Consider the following 15,920-nt stretch of genomic DNA (forward strand, 5'->3'; position numbering starts at 1 on the left):
CTCAGAACATAATTCGCGCCAATAGCAACCGTTCCCTCCAATTTCGAGCAGGGCATTATGACGTCAGCTAACCTCAGCTATTCAGCTGAGGGCACTGAACTTGCCGTTTGACCGGCAATGAAAACAACCTGCCTAGACCACCGGCCATCCGGCGCCAGACAGTCGCACCCAGCAGGGCACGGTCCACAATTACTCTCAGAATCAAGAGGACAATGCAGTCACTCAGCGCCAGCAGTCTTCGTGCTGGACGCGCTGGAACGGTAAACACATAAACTGTGGCGACACTCGGGCGTCTCGCAGGTCGTTTCGCCCTGCATGTTGTTGTTGTTGTGGTCTTCAGTCCTGAGACTGGTTTGATGCAGCTCTCCATGCTACTCGATCCTGTGCAAGCTTCTTCATCTCCCAGTACCTACTGCAACCTACATCCTTCTGAATCTGCTTAGTGTATTCATCTCTTGGTCTCCCCCTATGATTTTTACCCTCCACGCTGCCCCCCAATACTAAATTGGTGATCCCTTGATGCCTCAGAACATGTCCTACCAACCGATCCCTTCTTCTGGTCAAGTTGTGCCACAAACTTCTCTTCTCCCCAATCCTATTCAATACTTCCTCATTAGTTATGTGATCTACCCATCTAATCTTCAGCATTCTTCTGTAGCACCACATTTCGAAAGCTTCTATTCTCTTCTTGTCCAAACTATTTACAGTCCATGTTTCACTTCCATACATGGCTACACTCCATACAAATACTTTCAGAAATGACTTCCTGACACTTAAATCTATACTCGATGTTAACAAATTTCTCTTCTTTAGAAACGCTTTCCTTGCTATTGACAGTCTACATTTTATATCTTCTCTACTTCGACCATCATCAGTTATTTTGCTCCCCAAATAGCCAAACTGCTTTACTACTTTAAGTGTCACATTTCCTAATCTAATACCCTCAACATCACCCGACTTAATTCGACTACATTCCATTATCCTCGTTTCGCTTTTGTTGATGTTCATCTTATATCCTCCCTTCAAGACACCATCCATTCCGTTCAACTGCTCTTCCAAGTCCTTTGCTGTCTCTGACAGAATTACAATGTCATCGGCGAACCTCAAAGCTTTTATTTCTTCTCCATGGATTTTAATACCTACTCCAAATTTTTCTTTTGTTTCCTTTACTGCTTGCTCAATATAGAGATTGAATAACATCGGGGAGAGGCTACGACCGACACCCCCGGGATAACAAGGCCTTCCAACAGTGTTAGTGACGTCACACTAAGCGGCCCATAGCCGACGCAGCAGTCCACGGACACCTCCGTACAGCCGCGCCTGATGCTAACGATCTTCTGTCCGTCATACAGAAAGGAGCCAACTATAATTCGAACCAAAGACCAAATTATATATATTCTTGTAAACAGCATAAAGGTTCATAACGAAATACCGATTACATATACGGGCAGGAATAAGTTTAATCGATTGAGGAACTTTGCCACTATCTTATAATTGTCAGAACACTATTTAGCTTTAAAACTCGCATACAGGTGGTGACAAATGCCAACTGACAGCCGGACTTAACATTTTCAAGCTATTACACTGAAAGTAAATTATCTTAAGCACTGTCATACATAGCAAAACCCTCACAACTTTCGTTTACAATAAGGTAACAAGAGTACGCTTTATCTCATAAAACACATGACTATTGTGAATTTACTCACATGTTCACGGTGACAGCCCTTTTCAAGAATTTTTACAAGTGTATCCCCAGTAATAAAGAATGGAAACAAAAGATAGATATCAAATATTCTCCTTTAACATAGACATAACTGAACACAAGATTCTGTCTTGCACTGTAATACTAAGGGACTGCTCTTTCCTTTAAGAAAAGCCTGACAATTTGAAGTTCACTCTGCTATTGAAGATACACTTCTTGAAACAATATCAAAAATGTTATGAAAGGTAAGGAAATGAAAAACAACCAAGTGCATTACATGTAAGAATGTGAGCAAAAGGCTGAGGCTCTCTTTGCTTACCATTTTCAATCTCTCTACAGCTTATTTCCTTTTCCACGTAGAAATCACCAACTGCAAGTCTAATTATTGCTGTCTGTTACTAACAAAGTGCTTTTCTGTTTAGAAAATCTGACAATTTGATGTTCATTCTGGTACTGAAGATAAACACTTTTCAGAGGAGTTCTAGAACCTATTCCTGCCCGTATATGTAATCGGTATTTCGTTATGAACCTTTATGCTGTTTACAAGAATATATATAATTTGGTCTTTGGTTCGAATTATAGTTGGCTCCTTTCTGTATGACGGACAGAAGATCGTTAGCATCAGGCGCGGCTGTACGGAGGTGTCCGTGGACTGCTGCGTCGGCTATGAGCCGCTTAGTGTGACGTCACTAACACTGTTGGACGGCCTTGTTATCCCGGGGGTGTCGCTACGACCCTGCATACAATAGGCGAAACTCGACGGAAGTCAGTCGTTCCGCCAGGAGCTTAAGCCTATTGTATGAACCCCTCAGAATTCGGGTAAGTGCAACCCCCAACCGGGAATGCTGTGTGCCACGTCCTCCGATGCTCGCCTCGCACAAGCCACACAGGGAAGTAACCCAACATGCATAGGAATCAAGTGTAAAGTATTTTTGGGCTCTCAGTACAAATACCCGCATTACAATAACCTTATTCGGTCTGTTACCACCGTGCAATGGCATAGAACAAGGGTCTCCAAACTTTTTAGTCCGCGGGCCACATTGACTCCTCCACGAAGTCATAGGGGCCAAGATCTTCCTAGTGGGATTAAAACACCCTAGCACTCTATGATCACCGTAATGTAAGGCTAAAGGAAAGATGAAATCGCAAAAATCTAAGGTTGTGGGAATAGCTAGCACTGAAACGAACTACAATTTTTATTTAATTACATAATTTTGATTGGTGGACGTACCTGACCGAAATTCTGGTGTATTTTATTCTGGCGAATTTCACCGACAAAAAAGTATGTCACTGCACATTCTTCACGAAAGCGTCCTGCAAAGTTAACGAAATCTCAAAATCATTGTTAGCAACACTATTACTGCAAGACGTAACAGAGGTAGAGTACGTCAACGCATTGTTATTTCAAGCGGCGCAACAATAAGTTTAGTTATGTAGTCTTGTAGCGAGCAGCAGAGCCAGTGTCGCGGTGTATTGGTCGCGATAGGCCTCGAAACTCAATTGTTGGCAGTATAGGCACCACCTGAAATACTTGGCGGGCCGGATACCGGGGATGTCCGGCCAGATAACGCGGGCCGGTTTCGGCCAGCGGGCCGTAGTTTGGAGACCCCTGGCATAGAACGTTAATAAAATTGATGAAAATGAGAGGCGAAATGCAAAAGAGGGCATGGAACCTCTCAACTTCGGAATCTGTTGTGCTGTTGATCTTTAAATGTAATCATTTCATGTACCGTATATGCACTGTTGCAACAATAAATCTTGGGTGAACTGGAAACCTCTAAAAGGGTGTACTAACATTTTCCCGGCCGTGTACTATTGTAAAATTTCAAGGATTATGTACTTCTACTGGCGAATGCTCTCGCAACAATGAAGATCAGATTGCATCTCCTACGTAAATAGCCGTGTTGGTGCTGGTTCTTCTGAGCATGCTTAGCTTGGTAAGAAAGCGACCAGAACGTGCGTAACTGGTTCCCCTTAAGGTACTGGTGTGGTTACGTAAGAGACAGCTGCCGGTCCCTCCGCGCACCAGTTGAGGCGCGCACCTGCTTGCGGACCTCTGCAAGGCCTCGCGACGCAAAAACTACGCGACCGGCCAGTCGAGGCCGGGCGTATCCCGCCAGCCTGTCTGCGCCGGCTGGCAGTGCCGAGCGGACGTTTGCACACCGTTAAATGAGCCGCGAAGAAAGACAGGTGAGAAAAAACTCGCTCATTAGGTGGCGGAGCTCCAGAATTTCTTTGAGGATGGACAGTGATTCTCTTTGCCCCAACGATTACAATAAGAAACAAATCCATCCTCCAAAAACCTGAAGTTCATCAAAACACGGATGCTTATTTCTGCTTTCGATACAGAATTATTCTAACATCCCTTACACACCAGGTCCATCTTCGCTACTATTGTATCACAGTTTTGTGTATCTTCTTCTCCTTTCACACTACTTTGGGATATGTTAAATGAGTTTTTAATTTTCCGTGCCTTTCTATGAGCCCAGTATTGTTTCATTCGTTCTGATCTTGCTTTCCTTTCTTCCTCAGAGATTTGGATTGTTCGTTTTGTTTTCATTTTGACTTGGAACCTCTCTTTATTGTCTTTCGTTATTTTTTGCTGTTTTATCTGTGAGCATATTTTCAGTAATTTGGGGTTCCCCAAGTCCTTCTTCGTTTTATTGAACGAAGTTGGTCGGTTTTTTTGTTGGAGAAGTTAGTTGGTTGGTTTGGGGGAAGTGACCAAACAGCAAGGTCATCGGTCCCAGGAACTAGAATGGCAGAAAGCAAGGAAGAAAAAACACAAACAGCACAGACCAGTCAACGTGCAAACAAAGAGGGAAAAGGGACGTCAGGGCAGCAGGTAGAGGAAAGAACAGGAGGCGAAGGGGGGATGGAAATGGGGAGAGCATGGGTGCCCCAGAAACACTATGTGTGGTGTGGCACCAGCACCACCACCAACCCCTCCCAAAACCCACAACATACCATTATCACGATACAAAGGAGACAATACCAGGGGAAGAAGACACATGAAAAGGAGAAATGAAACAGCGCAACAAAGCAGACAAAAATACAGGGAAAATATGCAGGGAACCTGGCTGGTGTGGAGGCAAGGTCAAGGTCTCCGTAACCAATGCCCGCTCTAACTGAGAGACTAATTCCAGAGGAAGATTCAAGGGCTTATACCTGAGAGTACAAACCACTTTCATGAACAAAACCGAGAACAGATGTGACCATGCAAGGGTCGTCTGCTAACATCGAAGACAAGGACGGTGGGAGGACATATTTAGTGTGAAGGGCCAAAAGGTGTGGGCAGTTCAGCAAAATATCCGTCACCATGAGTGGAGCCCCGCAACTCCAAAGCGAAGATGGGGGGGGGGGTGCTCAATGTGGAGTAAATATCATGGGTCAACCTAGTATGACCAATACAAAAACAGCAGATGATGTTAGACTCCCACCAGGAGAGGCAGAGGTAAGAAAGCCTCATGGTGGGAATCTCCTCAATGACACAAAGTTTATTAGACAAGGGAGTAGCTTCCCAAGAGTCTTCCCATGACTAAGCAAAGAGGGATTTGATGTAAAGCTGTAAATCCGACGTCAGAAGGAGAACAGGGGGTAGGTGGTCTCCCCCCCCCCCCCCCCCACCCAACCAGATGATTAGCAAGTAGTAAGTTCGTTGCCTGGGATACCTACATGGACAGGAACCCAAAGGAAATCAACCAAACAAGCAGCACCACCAAGATCAGCGACAAGGTTGTGGATGACAGAGACCAAGGGGTGGCGGGAAAAACACCAAGTGACAACATGAAGGCCACACATTGAGTCCATATATAAGAAAATTCAGGTGAGGAAGGACTGTTAGATAAAACAGAGGCCCCATTAGATGAACATCAGTTCAACACTCAACATGTGGCAGGTAGCAGATGGTGTTCCATACCAAGAGAAGACATGAAGGCATATCCCACATGATCAGCAGATTTAGAGCCATCGGTGTAAAAAAGCAGTGGCATTTCAGAACTTCCCTAAGAGCATTTGGAACAAACAATGGAACACCACTGGAGTGATGGAGGCTTTTGGTCCTCAGTAAAGATCCATTTGAATCTGTGGCTGAGGAACTAATGAAATGGGTGATCAGGAGAGAATGTGGGGAAGAAGACATGGGCGGGAGATGGTAGTCATGGTGGAGAGAAGTGACGTGGAGCCCACCCAGTAAACCCAACCAAGGATGGGCAGAGGGCCATTGACAGCCTGAAGTACTAAAAGAATAGGATAGGAAGGGTGAGTAGGGCAAGAGCGGATAGTGATGGCATAGGAAACCAAAAAGGGAGGGATCCCAGCATCAACCGGAAGACTATCAGGCTAGTGTGAAAGGCAATGTGGAAGGGGCAGCTCAACCATGGGACACAACCAGTGGCTTGTAAAGGTGAAGAGTCGTATGATCTGCATCCCAAGGGGTGTGGGCAAGTAAGCGAATGACACTGAGTTTAGGAAAACAGCCAACCTTCAGATGATGGATATGGGGCAAACAAGTAAGCTTATTGTAAAAAGAATACCCAAAAAAAAAAACGAAACTGGGGAACCACAGTCAGGTTGTGCCAGGGAGATGGCACCTCTGGAGGCAACAGGGTGGGGCCTTTTCATAGGTCTTATGTTTATTCCTCTTCTCTTTCGGAGGTTGAGGAGGGCAGGGCACAGAAGGATCAGGGTGAGCTGTAGTTCGGCGACAGAAATGCACCACCTTCGACTTACGGAGAGAGAATTGAAAACCATGTGGAAGTGCGCCAGATGGCACTCTGGAGCTGTCATTCTGCAGAGGTCACTGAGTGGGAGCAAGTCCATTAACGGCAATTAGAAAAAGAAGAACACTTAATAATGAGGCCGGTGGAATGCCATTCTCCTGGGTTGGCGGAGAGCTGACAACAGTGCCAACCCACACTCTGGGCGACCAGTGGGACAGGAAATGGGGAATAAAAATCGGGAGGGGCCCCAAAGCCATTACAGTTGCACTGCATGATCACGGAGCAAGTATCCGAATGAGTGGCGAATACTGGATCACCATCCGTCACCAAAGACAATGGGTGATATCCATGAATAAGATGTCAGATTCAGGGTGGGCCTTTCCATAGCTCTTATGTTTCTTCTTCTTCTCTTTCGGAGGTTGAGGAGGGCAGGGCACAGAAGGAGAGCAAGCTTCTGCAAGATCCAGAACCAAAAGAGAGTGGGCGACCTTGGGCCACACAGACAGTGCGTCCCAAGACCAAGTTGTGGTAGCAGACCTCCGATCTGAGAGATGGTGGGAGCAGGCACTGAAGAAGGACGTCTCTTCAGCTGGGAAAGGGAGTGACACCCAGATGGGAGGGTGTGGGAACCACAGGGGATGGGGACGGGACTGGGGTAAGGAAGAATCAGGATGTAACAGAGGCAAAAATAGAAGACATCGACACTGAATGGAGTTGGTCATACTTTTAATGAGCGTCAGTACAAGATAGCTGATCCAGAGACTTTTGTATCTTCTTTCCTTTAAGCTGGGCAATCTGGCGAGAGTGTAGGGTGGCGCTCATGACAATTGACATACACACAGGTGGTGGAGCACAGGGGATTCTCTCATGGAGTGGGTGTCCACAGTCACCACACAGAGGGTCCACCGTATAGTGGGAAGACATATGCTCAAGTTACAAGCCACTGAAAACACCTCAAGGGTGGTAGGAAATATGGCTTCATGTCACATCAGTAACACACAACCTTGATCTTCTCTGAGCGAATATCTCACTCGAAAGCCAGAATAAAGGCGCCAGTATCGGTTCTGCTGCCTTTATGACCCTTCTACACACTTTGAACAAAATGAACGCCAGATCACTCTAGATTAGCATGGAGTTCCCCATCAGTTTGGAGGACGAGGTCCCTATGAAAAATCACTCCCTGGACCATATTCAGAGAGTGACGAAGAGTAGTAGACACTGGGACATCGTCAAGATGATCGCAGGCACAAAGAGCTGCAAACTGGGTGGCAGAAGAAGCTTTGATCAACAGGGGGCTCTACTGCATCTTATTGAGAAACTCCACTTCGCCAAACTTTTCTTCGATAGTCTCAACAAAAAACGACAGTTTTGTGGCGCTGAAGCCGAGTGGTTCTAGGCGCTTCAGTCGGGAACCGCGCAACCGCTACGGTCGCAGGTTCGAATCCTGCCTCGGGCATGGATGTGTGTGATGTCCTTAGGTTAGTTAATTTAAGTAGTTCTAATTTCTAAGGGACTGATGAGCTCAGATGTTACATTCGAGTGCTTAGAGCCATTTTTTGTGGCGCTGAATGTGTCAAATGGTTCAAATGGCTCTGAGCACTATGGGACTTAACATCTGAGGTCATCAGTCCCCTAGAACTTAGAACTACTTAAACCTAACTAACCTAAGGACATCACACACATCCATGCCCGAGGCAGGATTCGAACCTGCGACCGTAGCGGTCGCGCGGGTCCAGACTGAAGCGCCTTTAACCGCGTGGCCACACTGGCCGGCGCTGAATGTGTCCCTGTCCATCCTAGTACAGACCAGGTACTGGGGAAAGCGTTTCATCCCAAGACGGAGCTTGGCCCTCTTCCCAGGGAGTAGCCAGGGAAGGGAAGGCTGCAGGGCTATACAAAGCAGCATTCAATGTTCTGATCCCACTCAAAGAAATGGCCATTTGAAAATGGCCAGATTTTTGCAGCTTGATATACTTCATGCACCAAGCATTCATGCTAATACCACCCTCTCTGATCAGGAGCTCTCCCCACGGGTGCCACCCAGCATGGCATCTGTTGCTGGGAGTTCTGATGTTTCAGGATGACAAGCAACCACTCCTTGGCATACATAGGAAGGCAACAGCTCAGGTATCAGTAGTGTGATCCCTGTGTTGTCAGGGGCTCAGCCAGATGGGTGCATAATAGCGCCACCACATGGACTGGCTACACATGCTGGTGACCTAGCGTGGCAGAGGAGTCAGTGGCAGGGAAGGAAAGAGGGAGAGGATTCCATGCTGTAGACGCTAGGGAGGGAGTTCTTCCCCAAATGGCTCCCACTAAAGACAGAAAAGTTAGAAGTGTAGCTCAAACATAAAGGGGGGTCCAAAAACGCCAAAAAGGATGAAAGAGAACAGACAAGGGGAACAAACCCACAAGGAACACAGGGAATCGGGTGGATAGCCAGGTGGACATACATAAGAACACCGAGGGAGGGGAAGTAGGGGGCAGCAGGGATGGAGTGAGAATGGGGAGAGAGGGACACGGTGAAGAAAATACAGCCTGGGGAACGAAGAACAGGCTGCAATAGCTCAGGGCCCTGGGTGAACCACACATGAACTCATGGAAGAACCGAGAGCCCCCGTGGGTCGGAGGGTGTTGCGGAAGTGGCCAAATTCCTTTTTTTCTTAATCTACTTAGGTTCATTCTGAGGATATGTGCATAAAAATCAGTCCTTTTTCTCATTGTGTTATAGTTTTTCGGTGGTTTGGTAAAGGGTTTCATTTTTAAAGTGAATTAGTTTATTACTGTGGAATCTGGGACCAAGAATTTTTCTTAATATCTCCCTTTCTTTGGTCTCCAACCGTTCCGCTGGGCTCTCATTTGGTGACGGACAATGTTTCGGCTGCATACAGGGCTTCCAATTTGATCTATGTATTGTAATGTCTTATTATGGCATGCCATGAGGGGGACTTTCTGTTATGTGTGTTTTTGGTGAGTTGGGAGATTTGTGTATCTTAATATGTATGTATTTATTTATTTATTTTTGTTTCAGCATTTATTTCACCTAACTTTATTAAGGCTTTAATCTCTTCTTGAATCTAATTACATATCCGGCGGTTCTTCATATAGTATACTAATATAAAAGTGGAAGTAGATAAGTAAATTGCAGAAATAACCCACGATACACATGCACAAACAGAAAATTCCCTAGCACAGCCGAAATCCAAAATATCATTAAAGATATGGGGACTGATAAGACCCTGGGGAAGAGTCAGTAATTGCCGCCATGTGGAGAACTGCAGGTGCTGGAACAGTCAAGAAGCTATATGGAGTCGTTAAAAAACCTGGGAAACAGAAGTTATACGAGAAGACTGAGAAACAGTATTAATTCACCTACTCCAATAAAAAAAAGAAAAGAAAAGGAAACTAACCTCGCAACTATAGAGTAATTTTCCTCCTTCCTGGGACTTACAAATATCAAAAGCGTTACTAAACATGTTGGAAAGTCAAATGGATCAACAGTTGTGAGAGTAGGAAGGCGAGTTTAGAAAAGGACGATTCTGTGTGAAAGCATTCAGGTAACATTTGTAGACTTCAAAGAAGCATGTAATTCGATTGACAGAGAAATATTATTTAACATCTTCAAAGGATTGGAAGCTGACAAAGAATCAGTGGCAACCATAAAAAACACTATAACAAACACAAAATGCAACCTCCAAGACTTTTGATATCAAAACTGGTGTAAGACAAGGAGATGGATTGTCACCACTGCTGTTAAATGGTATACTAGAAAATGTATTCAGGGAATTCAGGAAAAGAACAGAAGAAAAAGGAATTTAAAAATAATTATAATTTGAAGAAAAGGGGATAATCTGATAACTGATTCTTTGGCTTTTGCAGATGAACATACCATCTTAGCTGAATTGTAGAAGATGCAACAAACATATAAATCACCTAGAACGGACAGTTCAAAAGCAGGTTTTATGTGTGTTTTAGAAAAGCAGGACACGTGACAAACGCGAAGGAGGCACCAAAACAGATGGAAACTGATTATGTAAGAATAAAGAAAGGCTAAAAAATTTGAATATCTACGTAATATAATACAACCAAAAACATTGGTCACTGAAGCTCTGGAAATAATGGACAAAGAAACAGGGAAAGTTCAAGCAAAAGGAAAAAAGTTTCAAGAGCTTGCAGGAGAAAACAAAAACACAGGTGCAATATGGGCAGAAGAAAGAAAACAACATAGGGAAGGAACCACGTCCATTGAGGAACAAGTGGAATGTGTTCTACAAACATGGCTAGTACAACAGTACTGATACATGTATTGCACTCTCCGAACGATTTTTGCTTATAACTTTCGAGCCAGTCGTTTCCGGATCAGGGTCCCTTACCTCAAACTGATACCTTTACGCATCTCCTTAATGCCTGAAGATTTGTAACATCATCACAGAATCACACTATGTTTCCGCATGTGCGCCCCGTATCATCTCTGGAATGATTCTCGATGTGTCTCTAATTTACTTACTGTATTCTGTCTTTGCCTATTCACGTGCCCACAACGTCACCAGGCAGCATTCAGTATCGTGGTGGGTTGTGGTCACAGTGTTCTGGCTCATTAACGTTTATATACAGCAAGTTCCCCGTTATCAGCGTGCTGGCAGTACTTTGCTGTTCATTTACTTATTGTCTGACGCTTTCTCGATGTTAAGGGTTGTATTTACCACGTATACTTAGCGTCAGACGCGATTATATGACGGGAAGAGAATCTTCTACCAACGAAAGTTGTTGCTGTTATGATGCGGCTTGCTTGCATGCACACCTATACAGCTTCGTCACAGGTCGACATAGGGTTGTAGGGTTGAGCAACATCTATGGAAACATATATTCGCAACAATTTACAGTAATTTCTTTGTAGGATCGTTACATTGCTTGACTGTAACATAAAGATGATGAGTGGCACTAGTTCAGTGTTGACTTGCACTGATCTTTCTTTAACTCTGGTCTGGTCCTGAATCCAGTGGACGATAATTGCGATCACTTGTGGAGTGTCCAATTTGACTGTTCTTCGAGGCGACTCCAGATATGGTCCTGATACCGTCTTGGGGTACTGTTAATACAGTGCACTACGGACTGAGTGGAGGCGTGTGTCACCTCATTTCCGCGTTCGGCGGATGGATGTCCACTTGGGAAATATTTGAGTGACATATAGCGAAAGCATGAGACAAAAATGGCTGTGAGCACTATGGGACTAAACTTCTGAGGTCATCAGTCCCCTAGAACTTAGAACTACTTAAACCTAACTAACCCAAGGACATCACACACGTCCATGCCCGAGGCAGGATTCGAACCTGCGACCGTAGCGGTCGCGCGGTTCCCGACTGTAGCGCCTAGAACCGATCGGCCACTCCGACCGGCAAAGCATCAGACAGATCTTGCCTTGTGGACCGTCTGTTTTAGGCTGGTCTTACCTTAGATGCATCTGAGTGTTAGCCAGATCTACGTTCTTGTATGCATGGCTATGTGTCTTCCGGAGGCCGCAGCATTCACTAAGTTCTCCTTTGTATCACTGTTGGTTTTTTTTTTTTATGCTTCAGCCGTATTCCGTGTCAAGTATGTTTTTATACTCCTTTCAGCAGGTCTCTCAAGCCTTCTGTACATCCGACTAGAAGGTCTGCGTCAATTACGAACTGAGCAATGCTAGGTTATCTATTCCTCTTGCACTTTTATACTTCGTCTGGAATTTATTTCACGAACATCTTCATTGCTTCTTCGATATATAGTCTGAACCACAGTGGAAATTAGGTGCCACCCTGCTTTAAAGCCTTCCATTCACCAAATAAAACTGGCGACAAATAAATGTGCCAGGAATAGAACCCCTTACCACCGAATATTTGCTGTTACGGCGTGGCTTGTTTGCACGCAGCAAAGTTGTTACAAAACCATCTAGGCTCACGCAAAAGCTATGGCAAAAGTAAATGGCAACGACGATTCGCAATATATCACAACGATTTATTGAAATAAGATTTACAGTACTTACGCAGGAGTATGACGATTGTCACTGATCTGTCTTTAAACACTAGAATAGTCGTACATGCAGTGAACGATCACTAACATGTCGAATATAATGTCCATTGTAACAGCAGTAACCGATCTAACAACTGTGCCAAACACCTATTGTCATACATTGACGTTGCCGACCACAGCGCCGATTTCTGCTTGTTTCCATATCTCTGTATTTGAATACGCCTGCCTATACTATTTTCTTTGGCGCTTCAGTGTAGAAATGTTTATACACTACTGGCCATTAAAATTTGCTACACCACGAAGATGACGTGCTACAGACACGAAGTTTAACCGACAGGAATAAGATATTGTGATATGCAAATGATTAGCTTTTCAGAGCATTCACAAAAAGTTGGCGCCGGTGGCGACAACTACAACGTGCTGACATGAGGAAAGTTTCCAAACGCTTTCTCATACACAAACAGCAGTTGACCGGCGATGCCTGGTGAAACGTTGTTGTGATGCCTCGTGTAAGGAGGAGAAATGCGTACCATCACGTTTCCGACTTTGATAAACGTCGTATTCTTGCCTAACGCGATTGCGGTTTATCGTATCACGACATTGCTGCTCGCGTTGGTCGAGATCCAATGACTGTTAGCACAATATGGAGTCGGTGGGTTCAGGAGGGTAATACGGAACGCCGTGCTGGATCCCAACGGCCTCGTATCACTAGCAGTCGAGATGACAGGCATCTTATCCGCATGGCTGTAACGGATCGTGGAGCCACGTCTCGATCCCTGAGTCAACAGATGGGGACGTTTGCAATACAACAACCATCTGCACGAACAGTTCGACGACGTTTGCAGCAGCATGGACTATCAGCTCGGAGACCACGGAGACCATGGCTGCGGTTACCCTTGACGCTGCATCACAGACAGGAGCGCCTCCTATGGTGTACTCAACGACGAACCTGGGTGCACTAATGGCAAAACGTCGTTTTCTCGGATGAATCCAGGTTCTGTTTACAGCATCACGATGTTCGCATCCGTGTTTGGCGACATCGCAGTGAGCGCACAATGGAAGCGTGTATTCGTCATCGCCATACTGGCGTATCACGCGGCGTGATGGTATGGGGTGCAATTGGCTATACGTCTCGGTCACCTCTTGTCGCATTGACGGCACTTTGAACAGTGGACGTTACATTTCAGATGTGTTACGACCCGTGGTTCTACCCTTCAGTCGATCCCTGCGAAACGCAACATTTCAGCAGGATATTACACGACGGCATGTTGCAGGTCTTGTACGGGCCTTTCTGGATACAGAAAATGTTCGACTGCTGCCCTGGCTAACACATGCTCCAGATCTGTCACCAATTGAAAACGTCTGGTCAATGGTGGCCGAGCAACTGGCTCGTCACAATACGCCAGTCACTACTCTTGTTGAACTGTGGTATCGTGTTGAAGCTGCATGAGCAGCTGTACCTCTACACGCCATCCAAGCTCTGTTTGACTCAATGCCCAGGCGTATCAAGGCCGTTATTACGGCCAGAGGTGGTTGTTCTGGGTACTGATTTCTCAGGATCTAGGCACCCAAATTGCATGAAAATGTAATCACATTTCAGTTCTAGTATAATATATTTGTCCAATGAATACCCGTTTATCATCTGCATTTCTTCTTTGTGTAGCAATTTTAATGGCCAGTAGTGTATTTGTTGTAAATGGTTGTCTGTATTTCTCTGTCATCACACGATAAATAAATAAGTAACGGGAATTTTCTGTAATAGTTGTAGTGTGGTAACTGTACGGTAGCGAGTTGTGCAGCGGCATGCGCCTGCCTGTGTGTTGCAGGTCGCTGGAGGGGATGAGCAACTTCGCGGGCGCGGAGTCTGCGACGGACGTGGCGGCGGGGGTGCTCAACTTCTCGCCGGACGGCCGGGGCCACGCGCTCGCCGCCGCCTGCCTGGCCGACCTCAGCCAGCACTTCCGCGGCGACCAGTGGGGCCACAACGGGCCCGGCGTCATCACCAGGGTGCTGAAGCGCGCCTGCAGCGCCAAGCAGGCAAGTGGGTGGCCGCCGGCGGGCTCAACTGTTGGCACCACTGTTGCTGCCATGTATCACATTCGTCATCATCAGCACCATCGGTGTTACTATGATCTTTACGATCACACTCATTACGATCTTCGCCGTCATTTTCGAACGATAATTCTATTTGCAGTTCCGTAGCTGATGCAACTTTTTTGCAAACACAAGTTCCACAACTACGCTTCGTACAATAGTTAATTGAAATACGACGAGAATACAACGAGCAGATTTGCATCGCATTCATAGGTCATGAAAAGGCTTTCAATAGATTCACTGCCGGCCGAAGTGGCCGTGCGGTTAAAGGCGCTGCAGTCTGGAATCGCAAGACCGCTACGGTCGCAGGTTCGAATCCTGCCTCGGCATGGATGTTTGTGATGTCCTTAGGTTAGTTAGGTTTAACTAGTTCTAAGTTCTAGGGGACTAATGACCTCAGCAGTTGAGTCCCATAGTGCTCAGAGCCATTTGAACCATTTGAATAGATTCACTCCGCCTTGGCCGAGCCGTTCTAGGCGCATCAGTCCGGAACCACGCGGCTGCTACGGTCGCAGGTTCAAATCCTGCCTCGGGCATGGATCCCCGTGGCGTGCTTAGATTAGTTGGGTTTAAGTAGTTCTAAGTTCTAGCAGACTGATGACCTCAGATAAGTTTCATAGTGCTTAGATCCATTTGAACCATTTGAATAGATTGACTAGAAGCCAGCTTAGAAACTTCACTGACAAACGAAAGAATCCCACACATTTATTGCAAGTAATAAACAATGCTTATCAGCTCCGAGAAGTTATCGTAAATACAAAGAAAGGGAAGTCAGACTCCATAAACATCTACAAAGGAATGCGAGAAGGGTGTAGCCTTCCACCTACAACATTGATGGAAAGAAAAGTCGCAACATCAAAAAATAATTAATGAAGAACAATAGCATTTCGGCAACAGATTTGTCTAGGTAATATACGAAGGTTGGAACTTCAATAGTGGCAGCTATTTATTTACAGCTCGTACAAAATAGATAAGTGTTTCAAACTTTTACTGATCTTGAAAGTAGTCACCAGCGTTGTGTATAACCCGTTGCCAGTGATGTGGAAGTCGTAGGATACTCTTAGCAGCTCCGGTTGTGTTGACAGTTCGAGTGGCGTGGTCTATTGCCCGACGAATTTGCAGCATTTCTGAAGCGAATGCCGTGAAGTGTTTCCTTCAGTTTAGAAATCGAGTTGAACTCACGAGGGCTTAAGTGAGGGGAGTGCAGTAGGTGGTATAGCACTTAGCAGTCCAATCAGTCAAACGAATCAGTAACAGCTTGCACTGGACGTGCTTGAGCATTGTCCTGCAAAATGATGGTCAGATCCTGCAGTAAGTGTCTGTAAGCTGGTCGGAGGTTGTGTTCCAAAAATGAACAGCATAGAGACAGGAGTGATGACACTTTCTGCAGGACCTGA

This window comes from Schistocerca cancellata, chromosome 2 (genome assembly GCF_023864275.1).
Source record: "Schistocerca cancellata isolate TAMUIC-IGC-003103 chromosome 2, iqSchCanc2.1, whole genome shotgun sequence".
Taxonomy (NCBI): Eukaryota; Metazoa; Arthropoda; class Insecta; order Orthoptera; family Acrididae; genus Schistocerca; species Schistocerca cancellata.